The sequence below is a fragment of the Thunnus maccoyii genome, chromosome 24, assembly GCF_910596095.1.
Source record: "Thunnus maccoyii chromosome 24, fThuMac1.1, whole genome shotgun sequence".
Taxonomy (NCBI): domain Eukaryota; kingdom Metazoa; phylum Chordata; class Actinopteri; order Scombriformes; family Scombridae; genus Thunnus; species Thunnus maccoyii.
Window position 1 is genome coordinate 1,390,230 of NC_056556.1, and position 6,595 is coordinate 1,396,824.

The 6,595-nt window shown below is 37.7% G+C and overlaps 1 protein-coding gene across 1 annotated transcript in view; it reads right to left on the reverse strand.

Moving 5' to 3' along the window:
* The window catches only part of LOC121891678 (protein NLRC3-like), a 1,105,688-nt gene that overhangs the window by 831,665 nt on the left and 267,428 nt on the right, over positions 1-6,595 (reverse strand). The window lies entirely within an intron of this gene.

A 6,595-nucleotide genomic window follows, 5' to 3' on the forward strand; every position in this document is an offset into this window, starting at 1 on the left:
CCGTTGCTGCATTTTATCGCGAGATCTCAGTTCTGCCTTATATTCACAGGGATTTCTTTTTTTGTCATATTTTAAAGACACAAGACAGAAAATAAATGAATTTTCATGAAAATAAAACCATTTACAACATCGTATTATTTCAAATAAAATACCATAAAAGTTTTTTGCTGGGAAATTGATTTATTTTATATATTTTATATAGTTTAAGAGTTTGTTTTTGTTTTTTCTTCATTTTTTTTCTTCTTTTCTTTTAAGTGCATATGTATGTTTAATCCTTTTCTCTTTGTGTAACTATAATACATACAATAAAAAATATCAAAAATCACTCTAAATAAAGTTTATTTTATTTTTTAGCTGTACTCAAGTATAAAGGACTAAGGGTTTATAACTCCTGATGGTTTGATTTATCTGTCAAATTAGATTTTCAGTTTTGTTTTATTTGCACAACTAACAAAACAAAAAAGTGTTTAAATCATAAGAGATTCATTTAAAAAAGAAAAGGATTGTGTTTGATGGGATTAAAAAAAACATACAGGCTTATTGGAAAAAAAGATATAAAACAAAAACGACTAAATAGATCAAATCAATGTAAAAGGCAATCAGGTAGATGCTTGACATGCTAAAAACAAAAAATCATATTTCCTTAAGAGACTCACATTTTACTGAACAGCACAGAACAATCGATAACTGTACAATGAATCCAAATAGTGAGCTCGATACCTGCAGGAAGTTTGTGTAAAACTAGAAATTTTGAAAACAGATTTCCTGTGAATATTGTAATGCACCAGAGACAATTTTTCCTCTCATCTTTAGAAACTTTATATAGAAACTTTCTATGTCTGTATTATAATTTTCAAAAATTTTTAACTATCATATAATCATAAAAACGTTTGGCAAGCAGCCTCAAGATGCTAAAACTATGTAGTAAAACATATATATATATATATATATATATATATATATATATATATATATATACATATATTTAATTGAGAGCATGAATTATTACATTTAGAGTATTAATTATTATATCAAGAGCACAAATTATATAATCAGAAATCGTAGTGCTCAGAATGTGTTCGGTGGTGCAGTCTTAAATATTTTGGCATCAATAAACTTCCATACAGTTAATAAACCACTGATGCACACCAGATTTATGAAATCTTATTACATAACAACATGACGCAGGTTTGAACACAGATGGAATATTTTTATACATGATGTAACTGGGTTATATTGTGTGTGTGTGTGTGTGTGTGTGTGTGTGTGTGTGTGTGTGTGTGTGTGTGTATCCAGGGCACACTAAGGTGATTAATGAAGCTATTTCTGTCTGGAGAAGCAGATACCTGCAGGGAGGAGGAGACTACATCTCCCAGCAGCACTCTGGTATGACATCATCTTTCACTCAGATTGACCTTTTTTTTTCTCTTAAAGCTCTAATATGTAAAAACAACTAGACCTATGTTCTATATTTTGTTGAGTCGTGTTATTACATTATCACAAATGTTTCCGACAATTTTCAAACCCAGAGAAATTTTAATTTAATTTATTTTTTTATAATTTTAATCATGTAACGGTCCGTTTCATTTGGTCCCCTGTCAATGGCGTCATACCTCCTCTACCAAAGAGTATACAAGAACAAGAAGCAAAACTGATTTTTAACGTAAAACTGCTTTACTCACTATTATATTCCCTGTGTGTGTTTGCTCTGGAGAGGAGGAGACCTCTGCGGATAAGTCGGCTCACGGTAAAAACCTGCTGAACATCTGGATCTTAAGTTATCAGAGAAACAAGCTGAGCAAACGTTAACTGCAGCTCAGCTAGCAGCCCCTCCGGACGTCCTGTGTCCACTGAACAGCGTCGGAGAAACACTGATTTTTAACGTAAAACTGCTTCATTGGATCCGTTTGTTTTGGAGAGGAGGAGACCTCTGATAATTCAGCTCCCGATAAAAACATCCTGAACGATGAACGCTGAAGGAATCCTGTCAGGGAGAAGCTGGTTGTTTAACAATGAAGACTACAAATGATCTCATACTACTTCACATCGTCATCACACTCCGTCTTTTGTTATTGTTTTGATTGAGAGACACCTCGCGCCCGAAATTACATATTGTGCCTTTAACACGAACATCAAAAACATTTGTCACATTAAAGTATCACAACACCAAGACGCACCTGAGGACGTTTTATTAAACTACAAAATATCTCAAAAACTACAGTTTCCTGCTCCACAGAGGATGCACCCTTTAGATTTTAATAGCTTCACATCTTTTCTTGTAACGCCACCCTCAGGACAAAGCTTACATTTTTATCTCCACAACTGCTAAAACTCAAGAATAGATAAATCACCAGGATGTTGTTGTTGAGGCTGTAATGAACATGGCAGCCTCCAGAGGGCGCCAGCAGGACTTAAGATGGCTAATTTTGTTTAAAGGAGAAATGTTCAGCTTTTGTTGTTTTCTGTTATTTATTTCCTGTTCTGAACGTATGTAGAAATGCTTCCTGCAAGTCAAAAGTCAGGGCTTCAGCCTGCTGTGACGCTTCGGTTGCCATAGTTATTCTTGTAATTTTCTGTTTTTTTCTCGTAATATTCCAATCTTTTCTTATATATTATTGAATTTTTTTTTCTGGCATTATTCTGACTTGTTCTCGTAATATTCAGAATTTTTTTCTTTAATTTTTGAACTTTTCTCGTAATATTACAACTTTTTTTCTTGAATTATTACTACTTTCTTTTTCAGTAATATGTCGTCCCATAAATGATCCGATTCAGCTCCAACATGTACGGATGGATTTGAGAAGTTGACATTTGGAGTAAAGAAGGAGAAAAAGAAGTGAAATCCTGCCACTATAGTTTGTTTACGTAGCCTCCGGAGTCGGAGGAAGCTTCCTGAAAGCTGACCAATCAGAACAGAGTGGGCTCATCGGGAGGCGGGGCCTTAAAGAGACAGGAGCTAAAACGGCCTGTTTCAGACAGAGGCTGAACTGAGGGGCTGCATAAAGGACCAGTAGAAGATAAATAAGGAGTTTTTAACTGGAAATCATGCAAAGATATTCCAGTAGAGCCCCAGAATATAAATATATAAAGCTGGAAATGTGCAGAATATGTGTCCTTTAAAAAAGGGATTTTGGCACAAAGAAAATGTTACAGCCTAATAAATGACATCAGATTTGGCTTCTGTGTTGATGGTTTGCAGCAGAATTGGACCAAAGTCAAAGAATTCATCATCTTCAGGTCAGAGGTCAGCTGGTATGGAGAGAGAGAGGGAGGAGAGAGGGAGTGATGGGAGAGCGAGGAGTGGTTTGAGCAGAGCGAGCGAGGAGGGAGAGGAGAGGGAGGGGGTTTTTTATTTTGGTAGAAAGAGGGAGGGGAGAGAGAGGAGAGGAATCTGAGTGTGTTTGAACTTGTGTTTTCCTTCAGTCTTTGTTAGCTGGGATTCACTTTAACACACACTCTGTCTCACACACACACACACACACACACATGCGCTGAGCGACGGTGGGTGGGCGAGCGAGGACGACATGCTCTGCTTAAAAGGTGAGAGAGAATGCATGAAGAAGTTTAAAATATTGCAAGACAAAGAGTGTGTGTGTGTGCTTTTATACTGCATGTGTGTGTGTTGCATGTTTCTTGCCAAAAAACTCTGAAGACTACAGCAGCTGTGTGTGTGTGTGTGTGTGTGTGTGTGTGTGTGTGTGAGTGTGTGTGTGTGTGTGTGCAGATGTAGGTCATTTTGTCCGCTGGCTGTCAGGACTCTGTTAACACACACACACACTGTTATCTCCATAACCTTTCTGCAGAGTGTGTGTGTGCTGCAAGATGAATTCGGTGGGGTTGGCAGCAGGAAAGCAGGTCGAGAGAGCTTCATTTTGAGCAGAGAGAGAGAGAGAGAGAGATTATTAACCCTGTCAGTCCCAGAACAAACACTAGTCAAGTTTCAAACCAAATGTAGCTCAAATTTAAATCTGCAAAAGAAAATGCAAATGAAAGCTTGTTTTCATCCACTAGTGTTCAGTGAATATTAGGACACGGGTATCGTTAGGATTGAATATATTTATGTGTTTAATAAAACATATTGTCTCTACTGCAGCGGCGTCACTGCATAAACTCAGTAATATCTGCCTGGAAACAAATGTTCCTGTAATTAAAACACTGACTGATGTTTAAAAAGCATGTTTAACATAGAAAACTGCAGCCGAGTTTACGTCCAAATTTGCAAAAACAGTCAGCAAATTAAAGCTCGTTGGAGGTAAACAGCAGGTGGCGCTAATTCTCTGGTCGGTGCCATTAAACCGTTGCAGAAGAAGAGGACACAACGAGATGACGTCATAATTAAAAGAGCGGCAGTCAAAGCTCGAACGATGGAAAACCATGTGGAAAACATGATGGAAACGTTTACAGTCTCCTCGTCGCTGAGTGTGTTTCCATCTGCCTGTTTTTATTCGCATTTTGAATACGTGCATAAAAAAAAAAAAAACCTGAGTGGAAATGCCAAAAAAATCTTTAAATATGTGTAAAAAGGAGTAAAAGAGACAGAAACATCACATCTGTGTTGCACATTTTCTTCAGAAATATTTGATGTAAATAATTTGTTTTATTCGATTTATGATGAATTTTAAATATGTAGAATTTCCTTTCTGAAGGTTTCAGCTATGAAAGCTCATTTTACAATAAACACAAACTGACAGCTGACTGATGTTTAACAGCCTCATCAATAAATAACAGCAAACATTTACTGAAAATCAATTTTACTCATGTTTCCCTCAAGTCAAAGAGTTTTAAAACCAATAAATAACATTTACATTCAGAGCAACAGGAAACAACCAAACCTGGATGTGCACACGTCATTTGGATTGCCATAACTACTGACAGGAAAGGGTTAAAACCAACTGTGATATCTCATTTTGCTGGTAAGAACCGGGGCTATTGATCTGCTGATCGACAGCAATATCGTCTGATCGGTTTTGTGTGTGAGCTTCACTTAAAGAGAGGACGGGACTGACGGGGTTAACGGAGGGAAAGTGTTGATTAGATACAGTATTTTCCAGATGACAGCTGCTGCAGTCCAGCTGTTGCTATGGTTACCGTGAGTAATACTTCTACTTCTACTCGTAGTATGTGTCCTGTAATGTTTAGTGTTGAGATTGAATCTTTGTGGCTCGTGGCGAAAGTGGAAGTTTTTGGGGTCAGGAGGGGTTTGCATTCTTGAGTTTGACACATGCAAGTGTGTGCTCGTATTTCTGCCTTTATGGGGACCAGTGCTGGTGTTAAACCAGTGTTGTGAGGACATTCCTGCACTGTGGAAACATCACTACTGTAGTCTTGGTTTTAGAGTTGTGGTTATAATTGAGTTGAGGTTCAGTTTGGGTGTTTCGTCGTGATGGTTGTGAGGTGAAGGAATGTTTTATGTACATTAAGGTCCTCACAAGGACAGAAGTATCAACGTGTGTGTCAGTAATGATTGCTGGCCTGTTGAGACAGGCTGAAACATCCCATTCAGCTTCCAAAACACAGCTGTTCTGCTCCTGTAACACACACACACACACACACACACACACTGAGGGTGATTGAATGGATCTGCAGCTTCAGCTCGTTGAGTTTTCACTGATGAATTCCTCCCTGATGGAGACGACAGCTGCAGAAATACAGAAACTGGAACTTTTAGTCAACTTTCTCTCACCGGAATAATCGACTCAGTATCAACACAGAGCTGCCAAAACCAAAGACATTAGATTGTTGATGTGTGACAGGAGTTACGAGATTAATAACTTACAGGTGTGTCTTAAAACAACAGTCAGGTGTCTGTATGAGCAGTGAAAGAGGTTTTCCTCGCTGTAATCATTCCTCCTGTTCATACTGGATATTAAAAGATCCTTCAAATGTGCTTTCAATGGAAGTCTGTGTGAAGCTTACATTCAGCTTCATCAGTCTGAGTTAGTCATATCAAGTGGATATCTGACACATTTACAGTCTTTTTAGCATCAAATTCCCTCTTTGTGTTTCCCTGTTGAGCTGCAGGTGGAAGTATAGTAACAAAAAGAGGAACTTTGGCACTAAAAAGACTGTAACGTTGAAAGATATCTACTTGATTTGACTCATTTGGACGCTGAAGCTTCATATTAGCTTCAGATAAACTTTTAAATACATTTTTGCACAGAAGGAGGACTGTGGATTTTGTCTCCCATTACTCCCATTGTAAGGTCATTATGAAGGGATCTTCTAATGGTCAGTATGAACAGGAGGAATGATTACAGCAAGAAACACAGCTTTAATGTTCATCTGGGCTCCTGACTGTTGGTTTATGACACACATGAAACACTGTGAACTCGTCCTTTAAAGGATATTTTTCTTCTTGTCAACAAATCTCATGTTTGGATCCAAAACAACATGAACTGATCTTCTAACAGGTATTGTGTGTGTATCCTATATTTTACATTGTAAATAACTTCAGTGCAAAGTCCAGAGGTTGTGATCTGCAGCACAACAAGCTAGTGAAGCTGTAAACAGAACAGTGTTCCTGCACATGCTCAGTAGCGTCTGCATTACACAGAACTACTCTCTAGAGACTGAAAACATGATGCTGTTATTAGTC